The sequence below is a fragment of the Bubalus kerabau genome, chromosome 16 (assembly GCF_029407905.1).
Source record: "Bubalus kerabau isolate K-KA32 ecotype Philippines breed swamp buffalo chromosome 16, PCC_UOA_SB_1v2, whole genome shotgun sequence".
Taxonomy (NCBI): Eukaryota; Metazoa; Chordata; class Mammalia; order Artiodactyla; family Bovidae; genus Bubalus; species Bubalus kerabau.
The window spans coordinates 73,188,592-73,200,883 of record NC_073639.1 but is presented as its reverse complement, the minus strand read 5'-3'; the positions used below and the strand labels follow the sequence as shown (position 1 = coordinate 73,200,883).

Below are 12,292 nucleotides of genomic sequence, written 5' to 3'. Positions count from 1 at the left end.
AACAATGGTGACTTGTGCTAGGACTCCCCCCCACCCCCACCCCTTCGAGGCAATGACGTGAGACTGTTCGCAGGCGGGCGGGCAAGTGTGTAATGGGGCCCCGCTTGGCCCTTCAGGACAAAGGCTGCAAGACAGGTAGGGAGAATGTCCCTGCCTGGCCTGGGATCGTGGGTAGAGCCACCACTCTCTGACTCTCCCCAGTCCCCGCGGAGCTTCCAGGAGCAGAGGGCTGTGCACATGCTCAGGAATGAGCGCACACTGGCCCCGCAGAGGCTTTTCTGGTACTCACATCGGCCTCCAGATGCCTTCTCACCAGATCCTGCCAAATTCCTCTTACCTCCGCCCCCCAGGACTTGTCTGACGCCAGAGCATTTCTCAAAAGGGGGAAACAGTCCCATCGTCACCACCTCATCACCACACCATTACAGCCCTGGCGCGCCCTGCCTTCCAGCTGTCTTCCCCAGGGATATCTCTGAAGGTTTTTCCCCAGCTCCTTCCGGGGGTTGCCGGGGAGAGTGAAGTCCGGGAATGAGAATGGGTCGCAGGACGAGACCTTGGGCCAGTCCCTGGCCCTTTCCACTTTTCCCATCGTCTGTGAAACAAGAAGGCTGGCTGAGGTCATCCATTTCCGGCGGCTCAGTCCCAGGGTTTCCTGGCTCCTGTGGGCGGCAGAGAGCCGGCCAGATGAACACTTGTTCCTCTTTGGCAGGAGAGCACGGAGGTTAGGCGACAAGTGGCTCTGGGTTTGAATCCTCACCTGTCCCCTCGCCAGCTACGTGATCTTTGGCAAGGCGGACACCCTCTCTGAGCAGTTATCCTACCTGTAAAATTGGCATACTAATAACCACCAGATGATGCGAGTGTAGAACACAGCAAGGTGCCTGGCACTCATGATATTACAATTTTTTTCCCCAGACGTATGGGCTTGGTCATTGTCCCTGAGCCTCTCGCCTTAGAGACCGAGAAACTGAGTGCAGGTGGTGGTGGTTGGTGGGAAGAGAATTCAGAGCACGTTTCGGTGTTTCAGCCGCTGCACTGGGCGGCTTCAGAGAGGAGCTCCAGCTCCTGGGGCGGCTCTTGGTGCCCCTGCCAGGAGGTGGCTTGGCGCCGGGCTGTCTTCCTCATGCCCGTTCCCGTATTTCCAGATGTTTCAGGCAGCAGCCATGGAGCTCTTTCAGGTTCCGCTCCTTTGGATCTCCTTTCTTGCAGCTTCTCTTTCCTCCAACTGGCCAGACTTCACAAAGGGAGGGCCCCCCCGGGGGATAGCCAGATACCTCATAAAATGCCCCTTTTACCAGCAACAACATGACCTGCTTTCAGTACTAGGATTTCATTGGTCCTCCCCTGGATGTGCTGGAGGCCCAGGGAAGCAGCAGCAAAGCACGGGTGTGTGCACATGAGGGTGAGTGGCGTCCAAGTGTGAAGGTGTGTTTTCTTTGTTTTTGTTAACTTGTTTCACGCTTTATTAGTTTCTTCTTTTCTTTTTAAACTTTTTATTCTATATTGGAGAATAGCGGATTAACAGGCTTCCCAGGTTGCTCAGTGGTAAAGAATCCACCTGCCAATGCAGGAGACATGGGTATGATCCTTGGATAGTAAAGATCCCCTGGAGAAGGGCATGGCAACCCACTCCAGTATTCTTGCCTGGGAAATCCCATGGACAGAGGATCCTGGTGGGCTCCAGTCCATGGGGTCACAAAGTCGCACACGACTGAGTGACTGAGCACGCACGCATGATTGATTAACCGCATTGTGATGGTTTCAGGTGCACTGTGGAGGGACTGGGCCATACATACACATGACTCCATTCTCCCCCAAACTCCCCTCCCATCCAGGCTGCCGAGTGACACTGAGCAGAGTTCCCTGTACTGTATGGTAGAGGATGTGTGTTTATATTAGGGTGTGTGTATGTGTGTGTGTCCGGGGAAGCGCATATGGGTGTGAACCTTTGCTGCATGTGAGGACATGTTGTGGTATGAACATGTGTACCCACATGTGTGTTTCTGTGTAAAGGTGTATTTATGTGTGAGGGTGTGTGTGCACATACAAGTGGGCATACGTGCATGAAGACTGAGGGTCTGTGTATGTGTGTGCACAGTGGATGTTTGTGGATGCAGGGATGTGTGAGAATACACTGTGTGCATGGTGAGGCCACGTGTGCCTTGTGTTCGAAGATGTGCGTGCACACAAGTTTGTATACGACGGTGCACATGTGTGTCCTGTGTGAAGTGGATGTGTGCACACCCGTGTGGATGTATATGCATATCTGTGTGAAGGCATGTGTCTGTATGTGTGAGAATGTGTGTGGGAATGTGTGTGGCAGGGTGAAACAAGGTGAACGCTGGCAGGCTGGTATGTGCGCCCGTGTGTACGTATGCATACGCGTGTGAGGACGTGTGGTCCCGAGTGCGGCTGCGCACACACGTGAGGACGTCTGCGCATGCGTGGAAAGCTGGGCGCGGATGGACAGTGCGGGGCGGAGCGCTGTAATGGCGACCAGATGGTTTCCTTGTTTTGCGAGACCTCCTTGGTGTTTTGTACCAGGCGCTTCCCAGCACCGAGAACAGATCTTTTTTTTCTTTTTTTAAAGTATTTATCTTCTCACGTGGTCAAAGGGCAGCATGCAGGCAAAGAGGGGGTTTCTCTTCCTGGAGGGCTGGGCCCGCCCACCCTGGGCATCGCACAGGAAGGTTTACCTTGGCCAGCGGCTGGACTCTGCGGGCCCAGCTCTTGGGCCCGCCGTGCCCGGTCCAGGGCTCCCGCTCCACCCCGGGCGTGGCTGCCCTATCTCAGCGCAGATTAACTTCCCTGGCACCGGTTTTGTTTAGGCTCATTATGGAGGAGCAGCCGCAGAGAGCGCAGGCCTCTCCCTTCCACCCCGGGGGCCCTGGTTTTGCTGAAAACACTTGATTTAGAGCTTCTCGCTCTGCTCCTCGGGGCTGGGAGTCCCGGCATAGGGGAAGCACCCAGGGCCCGGGCTGTTTTGTCTGCTGAGAGCGGAGAGGGGTTCCGTTTCCCCATTGCTGAGCTCTAGCAGCCCTGGTGGGTTTGGGCTGTTTGTTGAGTGTCTGCTCCTTAGGGTGGGTGGGGAGAGGGAGCCTCCGGCTTACGAGATAAAAACCCTCCTCTGCGTGATGGTGCGAGAGAACCTGCTTCTCTGCACGTGTTCCACCAGGAAAAACCGCTTGGGCTCATTGAAACCCTTTAAAATGTTTTCTTCACTCATTCTGCCCCCGCACTCCGGGCTCCAAACCTCCAATTTCCTCTCTCTTTCTCCTCTCAGGGATCATCAAGACTGCAGTGCCTTAGCTCTGAGGGGATGCGGTGGTCCACACCCTCTCCGCAGAGAACCTTCTGGGTAACACCCTAAGCATCTGCCCACCCAGGTGGCCTGGACCTTTTTGGAGTCACTAGTCAGTAAGCCTACTGAGAGCAAGACCTGTCGCTGCCCCAGACGTCTGGCCAGGAGCCTGCTGCATGGCTGCATAATGGGCCTTGGTACAAGTTTATCCGATGAATGAAGGATGTGGTAACTCACGGCTGGGTAGACGACAGCTCTTGGTAGATGGCCTTCATCCAAAGATCATTGGGATATTTGAGTAAAATTCTATTGAGCCAAAATGTGTTTCCCTCAATCAGTACAGATTAGGTGTACCACAAAAGCCATAACTAAGGGAAAGCAAAGATACTGTTGTTGAGTCGCTAAGTCCAGCTCTTTCTGACCGCATGGACTGCAGCACACCAGGCTCCTCTGTCCTCCACTATCTCCTGGAGTTTGCTCAAACTCAAGTCCATTGAGTCAGTGATGCCATCCAACCATCTCATCCTCTGTGGCTGTCTTTTCCTTTTGGCTTCAATCTTTCCCAGCATCGGGGTCTTTTCCAATGAGTTGGGTCTGCATCAGGTGGTCAGAGTATTGGAGCTTCAGCTTTGATCTTTCCAGTGAATATTCAGGGTTGATTTCTTTTAGGATTGACTGGTTTGATCACAAACATTTACTCCTCTTTTATTTTTCTTTTAAAATTTTTGTTGGAGTACAGTTGATTTATAATGTTAGTTTCAGGTGTACAGCAAAGTGAATAGGTTATACATATACATATATACTCTTTTAAACATTCTTTTCCCATTACAGAGTATTGGGTGGAGTTCCCTGTGTTATATAGTAGGTTCTTACAACTTACCTACTATATATATAGTAGTAATCCCAATTTCCTAATTAATCCCCCCCACCTGTTACCCTTTGGCAACCATAAATTTTCTACATCTGTAATTCTATCTCTGTTCTTTAGATAAGTTCATTTCTCTGTTTTAAAAAATTGCACATATAAGCAATATCATATGATATTTGTTTTTGACTTCACTCAGTGTGACAATTTCTGGGTCCATCCATGTTGCTGCTGATGGCATCCGATCATTCCTTGATGACTGTGTAATATTCCATTATATACCACATATTATGTGTCCATTCCTCTGTCGGTGGACATTTAGGCTGCTTTCGTGTCCTGGCTATTGTAAATAATGCTGCAGTGAACACTGGGGTGCCTGGATCTTTTCAAATTATGGTTTTCTAGACATGTACTCTTCTTAATGCTTTCTGGATCTAGCCTGAATATAGATCCTATAACTGCTCCTCATATCATACAAATGTAAGCAGTTTTTACACTGAACATCTTAAAATACGGCTCATGAGCTGGACCCCAAATTCTAGGTGTAGCCTGATCGGAGACCGGCATACTGGATGTTGGAGGAGGTTAAAGTCCTAAGCCTGGCACCTGTGAGTGTGACCTTGTAGGGGTTTTGCAGATGCCATCCAGTCAAGATGGCCGCATTGGAGTAGTGTTAGTCACGCAGTTGGTCCAACTCCTTGTGACCCCAGGGACTGTAGCCCACCACGCTCCTCTGTCCATGGGATTTCCAGGCAAGAATACTGGAGTGGGTTGCCTTTTCCTTCTTCAGGTGATCTTCCGGATCCAGGGATCGAACCCGGGTCTCCTGCGTTGCAGGTGGATTCTTTACCGTCTGAGCCACCAGGGAAGCCCATATTAGGGTCGGGTGGGCCCCAGATTCAGCGACTGGCATCCTTACAAAGAGATTTGGAGATGTGCAGATGCACTCATGGGGAAGAAGGCCTTGTGAAGACAGGAGAGGCTCTTCCTCCCACCCCGCCCCCCGAAAGAGCTGGAAACGGGGAGAGGCAGGGAGGGTGAAATCTCTGCATATCTGCTGATCATCGCTGCATCTCCCTGGCTGGTTCTGTCCATTGCTGTGCTCTCAGAGATGGGGTTTTGTAATCACCAGGACATCTTTTTCTCAACCCAGTTGTTTGAGTTTCCAGACCTAAATTAGGTTGGGGAAGCACCCAGAATCTGCAGACTCAGTCGTCTCTGTTTCATCAGAAGTTTGCTGAGCCTCTTTGATGTGCCAGGCCCTGAGCCCAGAAGGTTGGCGACAGATCGTGATGTGTGCCGCACACGGGATGGATTCTCACTGCCCACTAAGGACGCTGGGGCGTGCACTCGCCAAGGAACGGTGCCGCCAGGCTGTTAGTGCCACCGAACATAGCTTGGTGCTTCCCACCTCCTCATGTAAGAATGACCAGATGTGTTACAAACACAGTCGTTTCTATGGAGTGTGAAGGAGTAACTTCTAATGTGAAATTATGCTCGTGGGCATTTCCAGAACTTTTTTTTTTTTTTGCCATGGTTGATGGTCACAGGGGATGCCAGATCCCAGATGGGGTGAAGCCAGGGTGAGGACCACAGAGAGAAGTGCCAGTGCCTGAGTAAGAGGGAAGTTGTGCAAGGCGTGTGGCTGACTGTGGGCCCGTGCAGGGAGGCTGCGCGGGGGCTGGCCGCGGTCAGTGGATGGTCACCCTGGATGCGCCCCACAGTGACCTGGGGAGCTTAAAACAAATCTGCGTCCAGATCACAGCACTGCCTGATTAAATCAGAATCTGGAGGGGAGACACTCAGGCTCTGCAGGTGACACCAAGGTGAAAGCCAGCAAGAGAACAGAGCTTGGCCAGGAGTGAGGTGGTTCCTTCTTGCTTAATTGCACTTGATGTGGTACAGTGAAAACACACCCACATGCGTGTATATAGACATGTAAAAACCCTGTCATTTTAAGCAAACAAAATCTAGCATATATGTTGTCAGGCAGCATTGTGACTTTTGGGAACATGCTGATGAAGTTGGGGGGCAGAAGACAATTGCAATGGAATTGCAACCTTCGGCTATTCCCTAGGGCATACGCTCGTAGCATGCGAGTTCTTTCTTTTTCCTGCTCTCTCCTTTCTTTCCTCCCTCCTTCCCATGAACGATTTTCTTTTGGATGTATAGGGGGAAAAAGAGATTCTGGAAATACGGAACCAAGTAAATTAGGGCTTTGGGTCAACATTCCTGTCATTCACCCATCATGATCCTGATCTGGTTTCCTTTGACTGAAAGTAGTGAACCCTTTCTTTCTTTGAGGGTCTCTTTTGGCCTGTCTCTTGGTCGGGGGCATCAGCAGAAGTTAAGAGGGATCCTCTAATGCCTTTTGGAGAATTTGCCTAAAGAGTATGCAGAGATGGGGAACCCCCAAAGGCTTTTTCTAGAAGTTTCTATCTTAGAGATTTGCTCCAGTGGAAGGTGGGAGTCATGGTTCTGAATGAGGCATCTTCTTGTGGATGCCAGAGGATGACCACAGTGTGAGCTGGTCACCAGGTGCTTAAGCTTAAGAAAAAAAAAAAAAAAAACCTGAAAAGGTTTGGGGATGGGGCTTCCCTCTCTGTGTGTAGAAGAAACCAACCAAGGTGGAGATCAGGATGAAAGAAACTGAAAAGAGAAACATCCAGCCCTTTTCAGAAGACCCCACCCTTCTGTGTTCCTGGGGGGCCCTTGGCCCATCTCCTAGTGTCCCCTTCACGGAGGAACCTGCCTCAAACTGGTCCTCCGGTCCTAAGAAAACCCGACTCTGAGAAGAAAATTGGGTGCAGCTGCTCCCATGGAAGGAGCGAGGGATGACAGGACAGGCCTCTGTGAAAATCTTCCAAGGAGGTAAGGAGGAAAAAAAAAGAGATTCCTCATTTGCATCAAGAGTAAACTTCCTGTCCTATTAAACAATGAGGCATTCAAACTCTGCCTGAGTAAAAGTCCCCTGATGCAATGCGAGGGTGAGCAATTTCATGTCAGGCTGTTGTTACGGGATTTATACATGTCCTAGCTAGGGCTTGAGGTGAACATCGGAGCCAAAAACAATAGCCCTAAACCCCACATGCACAGGAACCTCATTCCAGCGGAGTTTCCTTAAGAGAGGCGCACAGCAGACTTTTCACAAACAAAGTGACTTCAAAGGCAGGCTTGCATCACCAGCCTCCCTCCCTCTCCTGACGCTTCTCTTTAGGCCAGACCTGGCCCTTCTGTTTCTTGGTTTACTTTATGAGGCTCTCTCCTTCACACACACACACACATTGCAAAGCAATTATCCGAGCTCATAGGCCAACAGGAAAGTAATTGTAACTGAGTACTTCCCTTTGCCACTGCAATGGGGATGGGACCCAGTGCCTGGGCAACAGCTGCTTGGAGGCTCCCAGACTGAACTCCCCACCCCCCTCCACCCCCCGCCCGGCCCAAGCTCCCTGGGGGAGGAGGATGCCAGGGGGTGGGGGAATGGGGGGGAATTTTCTTACATCACATGACGTGCTTGCTTTCACTACCCGAACCCTGAGTCACGACTGAAGCCAGATTGCCTCGGGTCTCTGGCTGAAACCAGAGGTTCTAGATTTGGAAACCTGACTCCCATCAGCTGACTCTTGTTCAGTTCATCAGAGGAAACGTGTCTTGTCTTACTGGCCCCCTCTTCGAGCTGAAGTGCCTTCTCATGAGGGGATTACATGAGGCAAAGGCGCTGTGTAGTGGCTTAGTAAGCCGATGCTGGGCGAGTGAACAATATTTGACGTTGGGTGAGTTTACAAAAAGGGCAGTCTCTCTGTTTGTTTAAACCGAGATTAAGCGAAAGGAAAAGTTTTTCTTTCCCATCCCAGGACAAATGGGAAACATATGTTTTGCCTTTGGACTTGGTAATACAAGGCACAAATGATGCTCCCTGCCCCCCTCCGCTGTGAGTCTTCGAGCATTGCAGAATGTTTCCTCTCTTTGGTGGCCAAAGCCAATACGAGCCTTTAGATTTCCAGACAGCAGAGCTAATGGTGATGACCCAGTTGATTCCAGGTAATTGTGTAGGGGGCTGTTCCCGGGCCATGTGTGAGTAGGCAGGATGTGATCCTGGGCACTGGGTTTAAGTCCTAGCTCTGCCTCAGTCCAGGTGACCTCATGTGAGCCTCAGTTTCCTCACCTGCAAAATGAAATTGATTGAATGTCTCAGGTCATTTCCAACTCCGGAAAGACTGTTTAGGTTGGTTCCTCCTGTCCGTGGGAGACTTTCCTAGCTGAGGGTCTCCTTTGCATGGGCTTGGAGCAGCGTGGGAGACCTCGGGTGAGGAGCCTGCCCTACCACCGCGCCCGTGACTCACTGTGACCTTGGACAACTCACTGGCCCTCTTTGTGAGTCCTTCTCCTTATCTGAGAGGGGGGGTTTGATGGTCTTGCCCCTGACACAGCAGCTCAGATATGTGACAAGCCTGAATGAGACAAGGGTGTAAAGTACTTTGAGTTCCTTGGGCTAAATGGATCATTCATCTCCGAAGATAAGTTAAAAAAAAAAAAATGCTAGTCCCCAAATATTTTTTGGATTATCTCAAGAATAAAGTCATGAAAATCTGAATTCTTTACTCTTGGCTTTCCTTAAAAGGCTACTCTGATGCGAGTGCAAGCATCGAATGACCAGTGTGGGCTGTCAGAATCAGTCCTGTAAACACCTCCTTACAGGTGGGCAGGTGGGCAGCTGATCCCTGCTGGGACACAGCGGCAGGGAGAAACCTCGGATCCTGAAGCCATCTGGCCTCTTCCAAATCATCCCTGGTCATTAGGAACGTCTCCCCTCTGTTGATTCAGAATCTGCCTCGTCGAGTAAATCTGAACCGCCCATCACCCTTGTAGGAGTTACTCCATTCCAGCTTCATTCCTCCTTCACAGTGCTTGAAGACGTGCCACCCCCAAGAAACCTCTTTTCCAGACTAAACAACTGTGGTGTCTTAAACAGATTTTCGTTGACTTGCTTTTTGGATTCCTAAATGTTGTTGTGCTTTACATGCTTCAAATGGTCAGTGCCCCTTACGAAAAAAAAGTGAGACTTTGAACCAAATGCAGTGTTCTAAACGTGCACCCGTGGGTGTGCCTCCTGTTTCTGTAATAGGTCAGCCAAGAGACGTGACAGCAACTCAGTGACTTAAAGAATAGAGGATGTTTTTTCTCTGTCTCGAGTACCTGGGTGAGGTGAGTGATCCAGGTATCGGCAAGTGGCCCGGTTCTCTGCAGTCATTCAGGGACCCAGGGCCCTTCCAGCTGGGGCACCGCAGTTCCATGGGGTCCAGGCTGCCTGGCTGCCAGGTCCCAGATGCAACCAGGAGGAAACCCAGAGAGTGAGGAGGTGTGTCCACCTCTTTAGGATCCCTGGTCCCAACACAGACCACCTCTTAGCATCTCACTGCTGAGAACTCAGCCCAAGGTACTCGGCTGCAAGGGAGGCTGGGAAAGGCGGTACCATCCCCAGAGAGGAATGGGAGAATGGACGTCGGCAGCCGCGAATATGGACAAGCCTCACTGGGCTTTCAGTTCTGGAAAGACAGCGAGCTCCTTCCATGGTCATGGCCAATGCACCCCTTGTCCTGCCTGGAATGTTCCATCTCCCTGTCTCCCCTTCCCCTTCATATGGTCTTGGCTTCAATGCCACTTTCCCAGAGAGGCCTGGCCTGGCCTGGCCACCCCAGGAAAAGTACATCCCTCATCACACTCTTTCCGACCTTAGTTTATGTCCGTCACAAGTTTCAGCAAATCTGTGTGTGTTTGCTTCTTTGCCCTAGAAAACTATGGACCATATGTGGGTAGGTACCTCACCTGGATGGTCCTCTGGTATATTTACTGCCCAACTCAGTCAGTGCCTGAAGCACAAACTGCATGGCGAAATAAGAATTTGCTGAATCAGAGAATATATAGACACTGCGTGCTTAGTTGTTCAGTGGTGTCCAGCTCTTTGCAACCCTTTGGCCTGTAGCCCACCAGGCTCCTCTGTCCATGGGATTTTTCAGGCGAGAATATTGAATGCATTGTCCATTTCCTCCTCCAGGGTGTCTGCCCGACCCAGGGATCGAGCCCGCATCTCATGTGTGTCCTGCATTGTAGACAGATTCTTTACCAGCTGTGCCGTCAGGGTAGCCCCATATAGACACTGGATGCTTCCTGAATATAGTCTTCCAGGCACATCACACTGGTTTCACTTGCCGCGAACTAAAAGCCCCAGGTCTCTTCTTGCAGCAACTCTTCTAAGACATATTTCTCCATCTGCTTCTTATGAAGTTGACTTTTTGGCCACAGATCCAGCATTTATGCTGAATACCTATTGTATTTCTGCTGCTTGTTTTAGACGTTGCTCTAGTCCCCAAAGACCTTTCTTGGATATATCAGTGAATACATTTATTTTTCCTGATAGATCAGCCTGTGTGTGTTTCCTTATTGCCGTTGGCAGACATTGATGGAGACGGGGAAAAAGGGTCAAATGTGAAGCCCCTGTCCATACTGCAGCCTGTCCTCCATCCAGCCATCAGTCTGGCACCAGCTGCCTTTGGGAATGAATGTTCTCTCATGCAAACCCCACTCTTGATAAGCATCTCATTCAGCCTGGCTGTCAGGCGCCCTGCTGAAATGAGATACACATTAGAACTCAGGGCCTCCGGTTCCACTCCTGCCCAGGACGATAGAGACTTCCAGCCAATGGCAAGAATGGCCTTGACAACACCCTCTAGTTTACCAGTCTGGTGATCCTAGAAAAAACAGGAAATGACTCGTTCTTAGTGAATCCATGCTTAGTGACTCCTAACAATTACTGTTCTCTCATAAGTGTTTGCAAACCTTTAATTCTTAATTTCTTCTGTAACGTTTCCAGGATCTAACCTTCCTGGAAACCCTGCCACATGGGTCCATTATCTGTCCTCAAATGTAACACCTCTATCTTCACACCTCTGTAGGAAAGGTTTTTCCTGTCCGGCTCTGAGTATCTAAACCCTGACCTCCTTTCTAGATCTAGCTGGAGGGGGCCCCCTCCGCATTCCAGGTCTCTCTCTGCTCTGGGTCCTCGTGGAATTCGTTAACCACATCCCTCCTCCTCGGAGCTTGTTGCTGCCACCTGGGCAGACTTTCGGATCTTCCTCTCATGATGCTCAGCGTGGCCTCACTCCAAGCCCTCTCCCAGCAAGGTGTATGGCTTGAGTTGACCACTGAAAACCAGCTTCCACTTACGCCTACTGATTAGCCCTTTATTGGAATTTCAGCCTAAGCTGTGCTCTAGAGCCAGGTGGTGTGGTCTTCCAGTGTGTTTGAAAAACAATTTTTTTTTAGAATAAAAATGTAGTATCTTGTAAAATTCCAAGGAAGCCATAGACTTACTGGATCATCAACTAAGGGAAACCAACCTGGTTGATGTAACAGTCTGGGTAATCAAGATTAGGTCATGACAGATGGTCCAAATACAACACTTAAAACATCCTGAATGTTGCACAGGCAAAGGAGATGAATCAAAAATCAGAGCCACATGCAAAATATTTTCTGCCTTTCAGAAACAGATTTACAAAAAGATTTCCAGTAGGGTTTCTTGAACTACCTTTGTAGATCTAAAACAATTTAATTTCCATAAATGAAATCCTCCTGTTTAAACTGCACCGCCCCCCCCCCCCCCCCCACCGCCAGCAGCATCAGAATCTGGTAGAGGGGAACCTCCCTGGTGGTCCAGTGGCTAAGACTCTGTGTTCCCAACACAGGGGCCCAGGTTCAATCCCTGGTCGGGGAACTAGATCCCACATGCCTCAACTAAGAGTTTGCATGGTGCAGCTAAGACCCCACGCAGTCAAATAGATAAACATTTTAAAAAAAGAATCTGGTGAAGGTGCTGATGCCACATCACACCATATTTGGGGACTAGGTTGGGGTGAGGGGGAGTTAGCTGTTTCAGATCTTTGAGTCCACTCCCTCTCAACTGCAATGGAACACCTTGTACCCTTCAGGGGAGGGGGCTTAGAAGGGAGTGATTCTGCCCCTCCAGTCACTAAAGGAGCCCTCCCTCATCCCAGCCCTTTGAGACAGCCAACTCCCTCAGACCAGAGAGAAATTTCCTTTCTATCAAAACACTGATGACTCTGATT

The 12,292-nt window shown here is 50.2% G+C and overlaps 1 long non-coding RNA gene and 1 other non-coding gene across 2 annotated transcripts; both read left to right on the top strand.

Annotated features, from left to right (window-relative positions):
- The first annotated feature begins 8,220 nt into the window (after positions 1-8,220).
- On the top strand, positions 8,221-10,337 carry LOC129629936 (uncharacterized). The gene is made up of 3 exons (XR_008703398.1): positions 8,221-8,543; positions 8,791-9,374; positions 10,225-10,337. It is a non-coding gene; the product is annotated as an uncharacterized LOC129629936 (long non-coding RNA).
- Positions 10,338-11,868: 1,531 nt separating this feature from the next.
- Positions 11,869-11,940, top strand: TRNAG-CCC (transfer RNA glycine (anticodon CCC)). Its single transcript has one exon. It is a non-coding gene; the product is annotated as a tRNA-Gly (tRNA).
- The last annotated feature ends 352 nt before the right edge of the window (positions 11,941-12,292 follow it).